The following is a 12,159-nucleotide window of genomic DNA, read 5'->3' on the forward strand; positions in this document are numbered from 1 at the left end:
GGGGTTGCCGTGGAAACCGGGCCTGATCGACTGCTCCTCTCATTGACAGTGATGTCATCCAGCTGCCGCTGCTGATGCGCCGCTTCTGTGGCTGCAGAATCTGCAGTGCAGCTGTTAAAGGAAGCAGAACAAATTGATCAAAACAAAATCAGATCGGCCAGCGCTTTAATTGCAGCCCTTTTAGCAAGCGGCTCGACGGCTTCAGTCACAACTCTCGACTCACACAGGGTAGAACTGCGCTGTCGCTGCTGGGACGTTAGTTGAGACAACGACGGAATAAAAATATATTTTTGCCTCGGGGACAGACACCAAACAGCTGGAGTAACAGCGGGTCAGGCAGTGGGGAAAAGGAATAGCTGACGTTTCGGGTCGAGACCCTGCTTCAGACTGCGTCAGCGAAAAGGGAAACGAGAGATAGGGACGGTGATATAGAGCGATATAAAACAAATGAATGAAAAATATGCAAAAAAAAGCAACGATAATCAAGGATGTCTCGAGGTTGGGTGGGGTTCCTTTTTTTGCACATTAGATGATTCAATTTGAATAAAATATAACCTATAAATAAGGGACTTACTTGTATACAGGGTGATTTTCCTTGTGGATATTCCATGCAAGTCTAGACAAAAGCAATTGACTCCAAGGCTGCGTGACACCTTTCTGGTCACCTCAAGGATTTTTATCCATCTGCCAACTGCAGATTATTCATGTAGAGGCATCACTTAAAGGGGACTTGTCTGCGCAGATCACAGGTTGTGGTCGGTTGCCGGGAACCCACTTCTCCACCACCACCACGATCTCTTCAACAGAGATAGACATTAATGCTGGTGTAACTCAGCGGGTCAGGCGGCATCTCTGGAAAAATGGAATAGGTGACGTTTCCGGTCGGGACCCTTCTTCAGACTAAGGGTCAGGTGAAGAGGGGAACTAGAAATATGATAAGTTACAGAACTGATCAAAGCCAGCACCGATGACCCAGGAAAGGTGGAGCTCATTATGGTCTATTGTTGGCTGTGGAGGAGGTGATAACGATAGGATACGAACTATGAAACTAGCAGGATGATAGGGTGGGGGGGGGGGGGGGGGGGGGGGGGGGGGGATGGAGGGAGCAGGGCTGCAAGGGTTACTTGAAATTAGAGGTCAATATTCATAATACACTGGGGCTGTAAACTGTCTGAGCGAATTAGGAGGTGCTGTTCCTCCAATTTGCATTTGGCCTCACTCTGACAATGGAGGAGGCCCAGGACAGAAAGGTCAGTGTGGGAATGGGAACGGGAGTTAAGGGGAGTCAGTATGGAAATGGAAAAGGGATGTTTTACACAAACTAGAGTTGGAAATAGAAACAAAGAATGGCAAATGCTGGTATACAAAAGATAGACACAAAGTGCTGGGTCAGGCAGCATCTCTGTAGAAAAAGGATGGGTGACGTTTTGGGTCGCGACCCTTCTTCAGACTTCAAACTACAGTTGTTTGTCTTGTAATTTGTATAGTTAAGGGCCTGTCCCACTTACGTGTCCTTGGCACGCAAATTACGCAACCTCGTGGTCACTTGCACTCTGTTCCCAAAGTACCCTAACCTCAGTAGAGGCCCATTTTTCATGATCCCTGTAAACCCACTGTTGCCCTTTAAGCTCATCAGATCCACTGAAGAAGGGACTCACCCCATTCTCTCCAGAGATGCTGCCTGCCCCATTGAGTTACTCCAGCATTTTGTGTCTGTTTTTGTAATCCAGCATCTGCAGTTCCTCGTGTCTCAACCAAAATCTTTATTACATAAGTGTGGAACACCTCAAAACCACTGAATTAAAAGTATCCATTTGGCCTCCACAGCCATCTGCGACAATGAATTCCACAGATTCACCACCCTCTGACCAAAGAAATTCCTCCTCATCTTCCCTTCTGAAGGTACGCCATTGTATTCTGAGGGTATGGACTCTGGCCCTAGTCTCTCCCACTAGTGGAAACATCCTCTCCACTAGACATATCCATGCCTCTCACTTTTGGGAAAGATTGAGGGATACCTATAGTTGAGAGCACCCAGCATAACTAACCCCTGCCCCCCTACCCTCCTACACCCCTATGAAATGGAGTCACGAATCCAGAACATGGGACAGAGAGCACAGTAGAATTAATGAACTGTGCCATCTCTGGATTTACACTGGATGGGCAGCGAGTGACAATAAACGCTTTAGGATGAGACGTAGCCACGACCTTTCAGCAGTCCCTATTCCTAATTCATGAGCTCCGCTGCATAACTCCACAGGTGTGAAATATTTATGAGCCAATAAACTTTCCTGGTGTCTAATGGTCTCAAAGCCTCAGTTTGTGTGTGGTGTTTCTCTGTTTGTAAGCATGAGCAACTGACTGTGTGTGTGTTGTGCTTCTGTCTTTGCGTATAGTTGTGTGTGGTGTGCGTGCATATAAGCTAGTGTGTTTATATGCTTGTGTGAGTGTTTATGCGTTTCTGTGTGTGTGTCCGTCTGCGTTTCTGTGTGTGTGTCCGTCTGTGGGGAGTGTGTGTGTGTGTGTGTGTGTGTGGTGTGTGGGTGTGTGGTGTGTATGTGTTGTGTGTGTGTGTGGGGTGTGTGGGGGGGGGGGTGTGTTGTGTGTGTGTGTGGGGGGGGGGGGGGAGTTGTGTTGTGTGGGGGGGGGAGTTGTGTGTGTGGGGGGGGAGTTGTTTTTTTATGTGTGTTGTGTGGGGGGGGAGTTGTGTTTTGTGTGTGGGGGGGGAGTTGTTTTTTTGTGTGTGTGTGTGGGGGGGGAGTTGTTTTTTTTGTGTGTGTGTTTGTGATGGGGGGGTTGTGTGTGTGTGGTGTGTGGGGTGAGTTTGAGTGTGTGTGTGTGTTGTGTGGGGTGGGGGGAGTTGTGTGGTGTGTGTTGGGGTGGGGGGGGAGTTGTGTGGGGTGGGGGTGTTAGTGTGTGTTGGGGAAGTGTGTGTGTGTGTTGTGTGTGTGTGGGGGGAGTTGTGTGTGGGGTGGATGTTGTGTGTGGGGGGGGGGGGAGTGTGTGTGTGGTGTGTGTGTGTGGGGGGGGGTTGTGTGTGTGTGGGTGTGTGTGTGTGTGTGGGGGAGTTGTGTGTGTGTGTGGGTGGGGGGTGTTGTGTGTGTGGGGGGGAAGTGTGTGTGTTGTGTGTTGTGTGTGGTGGGGGGGGGGGGGTGTGTGTGTGGTGTGTGTGTGTGTGTGTGTGGGGAGTTTGTGTGTGTGGGGGGGGGGTTGTGTGTGTGTGGGGAGTTGTGTGTGTGTGTGTGTGTGTGTGTGTGTGTGGGTTGGTGTGTGTGTGTGGGTTGTTTGTGGTGTTTGTGTTTTTTTGTGTGTGTGTGTGGGTGTGTGGGGGGGGGTGTTTGTGTGTGTGGTGTGTGTGTGTGTGTGCGGTGGGTGTGTGTGGTTGTGTGTGTGTGGGTGTGTGTGTGTGTGTGTGTGTGTATGTATATGTGTGTGTGTATATGTATACGTGTGTGTGTGTGTTTGTGTGTGTCTCTGGGGGGGTGTGGTGTGCGTGTGTGGGTGTGTGTGTGTGTGTGTGTGTGGGGGTGGGTGTGTGTATGTGTGTGTGTGTGCGGGGGTGGGGGGAGTTGTGTTGTGTAAGTGTGTGGGGGGGGGGGGAGTTGTGTGTGTATTGTGTGTGGGGGTGCGGGGGGGAGTTTGTGTGTGTGTGTGTGAGGGTTGGGGGGAGTTGTGTGTGTATGTGTGCGGGGGGGGGGGGGAGTTGTGTGTGCGTGTGAGTATGTACACACACACTCTAAATTAGTGGTGTTCCCACCTCGGGTGGTGAAGGTTCTCACTTCGATGCATAGCAGCCAAATCTCGAGCATGTAATCTAAGCTGACATCTCAATGCGGCATTTGAAAGTACAGCAGTGTCCCTGGGGCACCCAGTGCGGTCTCTTCAACTGCAGACACTCAGATCTCAGTGTTAACGGGTATGCAGGAGCAGTGCAGGGACATAGGGTCAGGGATATGGCCCCTCCACAGCTAGATTCAAGAATGGGGACCTCTACAGCAAGTACAGATGGGGGGAGCTAACAGCATCTCAATCTCCTCTCAGAAGAAAGGTCCTGCCCGCAAAGTCACCCATCCATGTTCTCCCGAGATGTTGCCTGACCCATTGAGCTACTCCAGTGCTTTGTGTCGTTATTTGTAAACTAGCATCTGCAGTTCCTTGTTTCTCCAATGAATTAGTACTGAATGCCTGTGACATCAATAAAAAGAGAGGCCCTGCTCCATCCTCCATCAAAATCCCTACAAAACAGATTGTCTAATGTTTAAGAAGGAACTGCAGATGTTGGAAGAAATCTAAGGTAGATAAAAATGCTGGAGAAACGCAGCGGGTGAGGCAGCATCTATGGAGCGAAGAAATAGGTGATGTTTTGGGTCGATACCCTTCTTCAGTGATGTGGGGGTGGTGCGGGCGGGAAGTAGAAAGGAAGAGGCGGAGACAGTGGGCTGTGGGAGAGCTGGGAGGGGAAAGAGGGAGAAAGCAAGGACTACCTGAAATTGGAGGTGAATGATCTAATGTGTCTAGAACAAACTGGTTGACCTGGTTTCCATGTTACAAAGACACCTGGGGTTTACGGGTTGTCTTATGGAAAGGTAATAGAAATAGAGTTATGTAGCACAGAAACAGGTCCTTCGGCCCACTGTGTCTGTGCTGACCATCAAGTACACTAATCACATTTACCAGCACTCGATCTATAGCCCTCTTACCTCCTGAGACCAAGGATTCAGTTCCCCGGTCCACCATTCCCCTTCTTATCCTCAAATCCCTCACCCCTCTTTCTCTCCCCTCCTTTCACCCCACCCTTCAAATCACCCTGACCTTCCCCTAACAAATCTCCCTCTGCCCTTCTTCAATCCATGGTAGACAAAAATGCTGGAGAAACTCAGCGGGTGAGGCAGCATCTATCGAGCGAAGGAAATAGGCAACGTTTCAGGCCGAAATCCTTCTTCAGTTTCGGCCCGAAACATTGCCTATTCCCTTCGCTCCATAGATGCTGCTGCACCCGCTGAGTTTCTCCAGCATTTTTGTCTACCTTCGATTTTCCAGCATCTGCAGTTCCTTCTTAAAAACTTCTTAAATCCATCTTTCATCCACCCCTCTCCTTTCCTTCATTTCACCCTTTCCCTCGCCATCCCTCCATCTTTGAAACTCTGCTCCTTCCTCTCCTGTCTACCTCCTCCCCATCCAATCGTCCTCTATTCTCCCTATCCACTCCATCTCTCTCTGATCCCTTTTCCATCCCTGCTTTTAACCCTTGAAACCCCATGTTCTCCCTCTACCATCCCCACAATCACCTCCTCTCCCACTACCTTCCCCCCCTCATTTCTCCTCTCACCAGCCTCAACCTTGCTAGCTCAGCCTTCAATAGACTTCATCCTGACTGCCGATGTTTTAATGCTGTGCTGTTAAAATTCTGTGAGCAACAGAAAACAGGGCCCATCACAGATGAATAGAGTGCCTCTGTGTCAGCATTTCTGGTTTCCCATCAGTCTCAGATGAATACAACGTCCTGGCTATGCTGCTAGGATTGGAATTGCTGAATCACATTTTAAATCGTGTATATCAACAAGGGCTCAGCAGCGATTTCTGCCTCCTTCCGACTCAGACGGTTCTGGGTTCAAATCCCACTCCCAGCACAAAAACATGGGCTGTCATTCCATTGTGCTATGCCTCACCTATCAGAGGTGCTACAAAGATGCAGTGGGTAGTGCTGCTGCCGCACAGGTCCAGTGACCCAGGTTTGTTCCTGACCTTTGGCACTGTATGTGTGGAGTTTGCATGCAGTTTAAGGGGGAATGGGATCGATGGGAAAGCTGTGAGACCCAGCATAGATTCGATGGATTGCATGACCTTCTGTGTCACGAGAAAATATCAGCATAGATATAGTAAATGCACATTCTTATTCCAGGTGCTGATGAATCAAAAGCTAATGGACATAAGTTGAAAGTTTTAATTGACCACCTGCTCAACTTATCAACATAGACCAGTGCAGCAAAGGAATTGGCACTTCGACCCACCATGCCTCTGCTGACCATAACCTTAAACTAATTAATCCCACCTGCCTGCACATGATCTGTATCTCTCCATTCCCTTGTTTACCAAGGAACTGCAGATGCTGGAAAATCGAAGGTAGACAAAAGTGCTGGAGAAACTCAGCGGGTGCAGCAGCATCTATGGAGCAAAGGAAATAGGCAACGTTTCGGGCCAAAACCCTTCTTCAGACTGATGGAGGGTGGGGCGGGAGAAGAAAGGAAAAAGGAAGAGGAGGAGCCCGAGGGCTGAGGGAGAGCTGAGAAGGGGAGGAGACAGCAAGGGCTACCGGAAATAGGAGAATTCAATGTTTATGCCACTAGGGTGCAGACTGCCCAAGCGGAATATGAGGTGCTGTTCCTCCAATGTCCGGTGGTGCACACTCTGGCCATTCTCTCCATTCCCTGCCAGGTCTCAATGATCCCACAACCTATGCTCTTTAGTATTTGACATTTCATCCATGTTCCCTTATTAGATACTTTAACCACTTAGTGGAAAAGCATAATAACATGGTGTCAATGCCAGCAAGCTGAAGGAGCTAGTTAATGACTTCCGGAAGCTTGGCAGAGTCACCAGTTAGCATTAATGGTGCCAAAGTAGAGATATTCGAAAGCTTCAAGTTCATTGACATAAACAATCACCAATAATTTGTCCTGGACTAGTAACCACATTGGAAAAACGATTGAAACCAAGAAACCACATTAATGGCTTTACTTCCTCAGAAGACTAAGGAAGTCCAGCGGTATGAAAGTTGATTTTTCTGATTTCAAGTCACCCATGCATTCTTTCTCCCCCACCCCAGTCATCCCACTAGTTCCACTGTTTGCATCTTTGTATCCCTTTGTTATCATCTCTTCCCCAGCCAACTATGGACCATTATGGACTCCACCGTTCATAGACACATAGAAACATAGAAATTAGGTGCAGGAGTGGGCCATTCGGCCCTTCGAGCCTGCACCGCCATTCAATATGATCATGGCTGATCATCCAACTCAGTATCCCGTACCTGCCTTCTCTCCATACCCTCTGATCCCCTTAGCCACAAGGGCCACATCTAACTCCCTCTTAAATATAGCCAATGAAATGGCCTCAACGACCCTCTGTGGCAGAGAGTTCCAGAGATTCACCACTCTCTGTGTGAAAAAAGTTCTTCTCATCTCGGTTTTAAAGGATTTCCCCCTTATCCTTAAGCTGTGACCCCTTGTCCTGGACTTCCCTAACAGCGGGAACAATCTTCCTGCATCTAGCCTGTCCAACCCCTTAAGAATTTTGTAAGTTTCTATAAGATACCCTCTCAATCTCCTAAATTCTAGAGAGTATAAACCAAGTCTATCCAGTCTTTCTTCATAAGACAGTCCTGACATCCCAGGAATCAGTCTGATGAACCGTCTCTGCACTCCCTCTATGGCAATAATGTCCTTCCTCAGATTTGGAGACCAAAACTGTACGCAATACTCCAGGTGTGGTCTCACCAACGACCCTGTACAACTGCAGTAGAACCTCTCTTCTCCTATACTCAAATCCTTTTGCAATGAAAGCTAACATACCTTTCGCTTTCTTTACTGCCTGCTGCACCTGCATGCCTACCTTCAATGACTGGTGTACCATGACACCCAGGTCTCGCTGCATCTCCCCCTTTCCCAATCGGCCACCATTTAGCTAATAGTCTGCTTTCCCGTTTTTGCCACCAAAATGGACAACCTCACATTTATCCACATTATACTGCATCTGCCAAACATTTGCCCACTCACCCAGCCTATCCAAGTCACCTTGCAGTCTCCTAGCATCCTCCTCACAGCTAACACTGCCCCCCAGCTTAGTGTCATCCGCAAACTTGGAGATATTGCCTTAATTCCCTCATCCAGATCATTAATATATATTGTAAATAGATGGGGTCCCAGCACTGAGCCTTGCGGTACCCCACTAGTCACTGCCCTGTGCCATGTGAAAAGGACCCCGTTTACTCCTACTTACTCGTTGCTTCCTGTGTTTGCCAGCCAGTTCTTATCCACCAATCAATATGAACCCCAATGCCTTGTGCTTAAGTTTGTATACTAATTCTTATGTGGGACCTTGTTCGAAAGCCTTCTGGAAGTCCAGATACACCACATTCCACGGTTCCTCCCCTAGCCACGCTCGTACTAGGTTACAATCCTCGAAAAATTTCTATAAGATTCGTCAGACATGAGTTACCTTTCGTAAATCCATGCTGACTTTGTCCCATGATTTCACCACTTTCCAATGTGCTGCTATCCCATCTTTAATAACTGACTCTAGCCGTTTCCCCACTACCGATGTTAGACTAACTGGTCTGTAATTCCCCGTTTTCTCTCTCCCTCCCTTCTTAAAAAGTGGGGTTACGTTTGCTACCCACCAATCCTCAGGAACTACTCCAGAATCTAAAGAGTTTTGAAAGATTATTACTAATGCATCCACTATTTCTGGAGCTACTTCCTTAAGTACTCTGGGATGCAGCCTATCTGGCCCTGGGGATTTATCGGCCTTTAATCCATTCAATTTACCCAACACCCCTTCCCGGCTAACCTGGATTTCACTGCAATTCCTCCAAACTCCATGACACGCCGGGCCCCTGCTATTTACACGGCGGGCAAATTATGTGTTTCCTTAGTGAAGACTGAACCAAAGTAGTTACCTCTCAATTGTCCGCCATATCCTTGTTCCCCATGATCAACTCACCTGTTTCTGTGACTGTAAGGGACCTGGTCATCTGTTGCCGGCCCTGATTTGGTTCTGTCCTTTTTCAGAACAATCGTCACACAACTCACGCACTCAATTTCATACCTCCCCACCCCCCTCCCCCTCCCCCCGCCCCCCCTCTCCATCTCTAACAACGTTTCTCCACACTTGGTGTGTATGTGGTTTGTATAGTACCAGCATCTTTGTATTGTATTGTTTGTATAGACCAGCATCTGCAGTTCCTTTTCTACTCAAGAAATGTCTATCTTCACCATTATCATGTACTGTTTTTACCCCTGGGTTATTCCCTCTTATCCCCTCTCACATCGGACAGAAGATATTAAAAAATCCTGTAGGCATGTGTCACCAGATTCAGGAACAGTTCCTTCCCTGCTGTAATCAGACTACTTAATGGTCCTCCCACAAGATAGAATGTAATCCTGATCTCCCAACCTACCTCATAGTGGACTTGCACTTTTTCTGTGATGTTGCAATTTTGTACTCTGGTGTTGTTTTCCTCTTTGCACTACATGTTGTACTTGTGTAAGGCTTGATTGCACTCCTGTATATTAGTATGATTTGCCTAGATAGAAGCATGTAGGCAACATTTTAAAAACGATTTCTGTCAAAAACACAGTAGCAATAATAAACCGGTAATAATAAACAATCAGGCCTTAAATGAAGTATGTCTTACGTTAATCGAGCAATTACGCACATACAGTAAGTGTTTATTCCCAGGCTCTCGTTTTTAATGGTAGAGCTAGTTCTTGTTCCAAGTCTCTTCTAATACTGTTGGTTGAAGGTATTTCTATATTTAAAATAGTGGTTATATAAACCTGATATCAAGTTTGCTGATTCGGCCTTTGTCTTCATTGCCTCGTCCAGTAAGTCTGGAGGCATATTATGATAATCTTTTGTATATTTTTTCAGATAGTCACATATTCAAAATATTTGGAATGTTGATTATTTCTCAAATTATATGTCAATTGTAATTGTTGGAATGATAGTAATTTTCCAGATTCATACAAGTCTCCAAGCGCTTTGATTCCCATTCTTTCCCATTGTATAAATGATTTTTCTATAATAGAGGGTTTAAACGATGGATTATTAACTATTGGAGATAAAAGAGATACATTTCTCAATTTTAGATTCTGTTTTATTTGTTTCCAAGTTCTAATTGTGCTCTGTATAATTGGATTTTTATTGTAATTTGTGTTATTCAGATTCATTGTTGAGAGGAGAATCGCTCCTATATTACGCGGGGAGCAGTCCTCTCTCTCCATTACAATCCAGTCCACCCGCTGGGCACAGTTGTCAAGCAGGTGAATCATATTTTTAATATTTACTGACCAATTATAGTAAATAAAGTTAAGGAGTGCTAAACCACCCAGCTCTTTGGGTTTGCTCAGATGTGTTATTTGTATCCTGTGGGATTTATAGTCCCATATAAAATTTGTGATGTCTGAGCCCAGTTTGTTGAAAAACTTTTTTGGAAGGTCTATAGGGATTGATTGAAATAGATATAGAATTCGTGGTAGAAAGATCATTTTTATAGCATTTATTCGACCTATTAAAGACATCGGAAGCGTTTTCCAGAATTTGATTAAAGTATTTAATTTCTTAAGTAGGGGACTATAATTGGCATTAAACATAGCTTGATATTTTCTAGTAATTTCAATTCCCAAATATTAAAACAAGAGGATATGACTTCAGAATTAAGGGACAGAAGTTTAGGGGTAACATGAGGGGAAACTTCTTTACTCAGAGAGTGGTAGCGGTGTGGAATGAGCTTCCAGTGGAAGTGGTGGAGGCAGGTTCTTTGGTATCATTTAAAAATAAATTGGATAGGCATATGGATGAGAAGGGAATGGAGGGTTATGGTATGAGTGCAGGCAGGTGAGACTAAGGGAAAATAATTGTTCGGCACGGACTTGTAGGGCCGAGATGGCCTGTTTCCGTGCTGTAATTGTTATATGGTTATATTTAAATTTTTCGAATAATTCAAAAACTAAATTAAATAAAATCTTCCCTAATGTTTCACCAATCTGTGATAAATGTCTGTGCCAAGAAGCTACCATAGCGCACTCTTTTGTTTTTTTGTACAAAAATCCCAAAATTCTGGTATGAAATATTTGATATTTTTTCAAAATTAATCAAAATAAAACTGGTACCAAAACCAGAATGGATTATTTTTGGAAATATCGGAAGGTGTACCCTGACCTAAACGTGTTTCAGAAAGAATTTATTTCATTACGGGGCTAAATAATGGGAAAAAAGCCTATACGTAAATTCTGGAAAAATGCGCCCACAACCAAACAATAAAAATGTGGATATCAAATATGTTTGAAACAATTACATCTGGAAGAGATGAGTTTCCTGGATTAGCAGGACTAAAGTAGACCATTCCAAAAGGACGTGGTCTATGTTTCTGGACCTATTACAAGTATGAGGTGCAATAGTAATTTTCCAAATAAATAAATAATAAATGGGATCCGGACCTGGTACCGGGAACGTAAAACAACAAAAACAGACTTGGTTGGTTGTCCCCTTTCTGCGGGCGTTTAATGTTATAATAGAGCAATTGTTTCCTATGTTCTTTTTCTTGTTTTTCTAGGGTCTTACTTTCTCACGTTACTTCCTTCTCTAACTTCTTTTCTAAGGGGCTTTCTTTTCCCAACACTTCTTGCACTTCACGACTCTTGCTCACTTGCGAAACCTCTTAATTATATCATTGTCTTCAAGCTCAAAAAAAAAATGAAGCTGGTACAAAAAGTGGTCATAAGATATAGTGTTGTGTAGTAGTAATAGACCCATACTGGGGGGGTCTGAATGAGGAAAGATCACAGCTCTGTGTAGATCATCTTTGAATTCGTTACAGTGGGGCTCGAATGCCGATGAGCCTACTCCTGCAACCTATTTCGATGTTATCTATTCGGCCCTTCGATCCCTCGGTCCACAAGCACACGAGCCACCGCCCTTAATCGTCCCTTGGGGACCTCTTACTTCTTGGGGGGGTCAGTGGGCTCCCATACAACCATCCCCATTTATCCCATATTAGCCACTCTACCTCCTCATCGCATGCACGCGCGCCCGAGCAGTTGACCCCGCCTTATAGTGCCCAATGGCCCATCTTACTTTCCCCCCCTTAAATATAGCCACTGAACTGTGGCCTCAAACCACCTTCTGTGGCTATAGAGCTATCTCCACAGATTCTCCACCCATCTCTGTGGTAAAAAACATAGTTTTCTCATCCGGTCTTCTAATAGACCTTTCTCCAATCTTATCTCCTCTAATACGTGACCCTCCCTTTCGCCCTGCATCGTACTTCTCCCTAACATCGTGGAACAGTTTTCTCTGCAATCTATCCTGCCCACCCCCTTGGCAAAGGACCCCTGGCTAAACTATGTGCACAAATGTCCATTCTCCTCATATATTATA

This window comes from Leucoraja erinacea, unplaced genomic scaffold, assembly GCF_028641065.1.
Source record: "Leucoraja erinacea ecotype New England unplaced genomic scaffold, Leri_hhj_1 Leri_89S, whole genome shotgun sequence".
NCBI classification, from domain to species: domain Eukaryota; kingdom Metazoa; phylum Chordata; class Chondrichthyes; order Rajiformes; family Rajidae; genus Leucoraja; species Leucoraja erinaceus.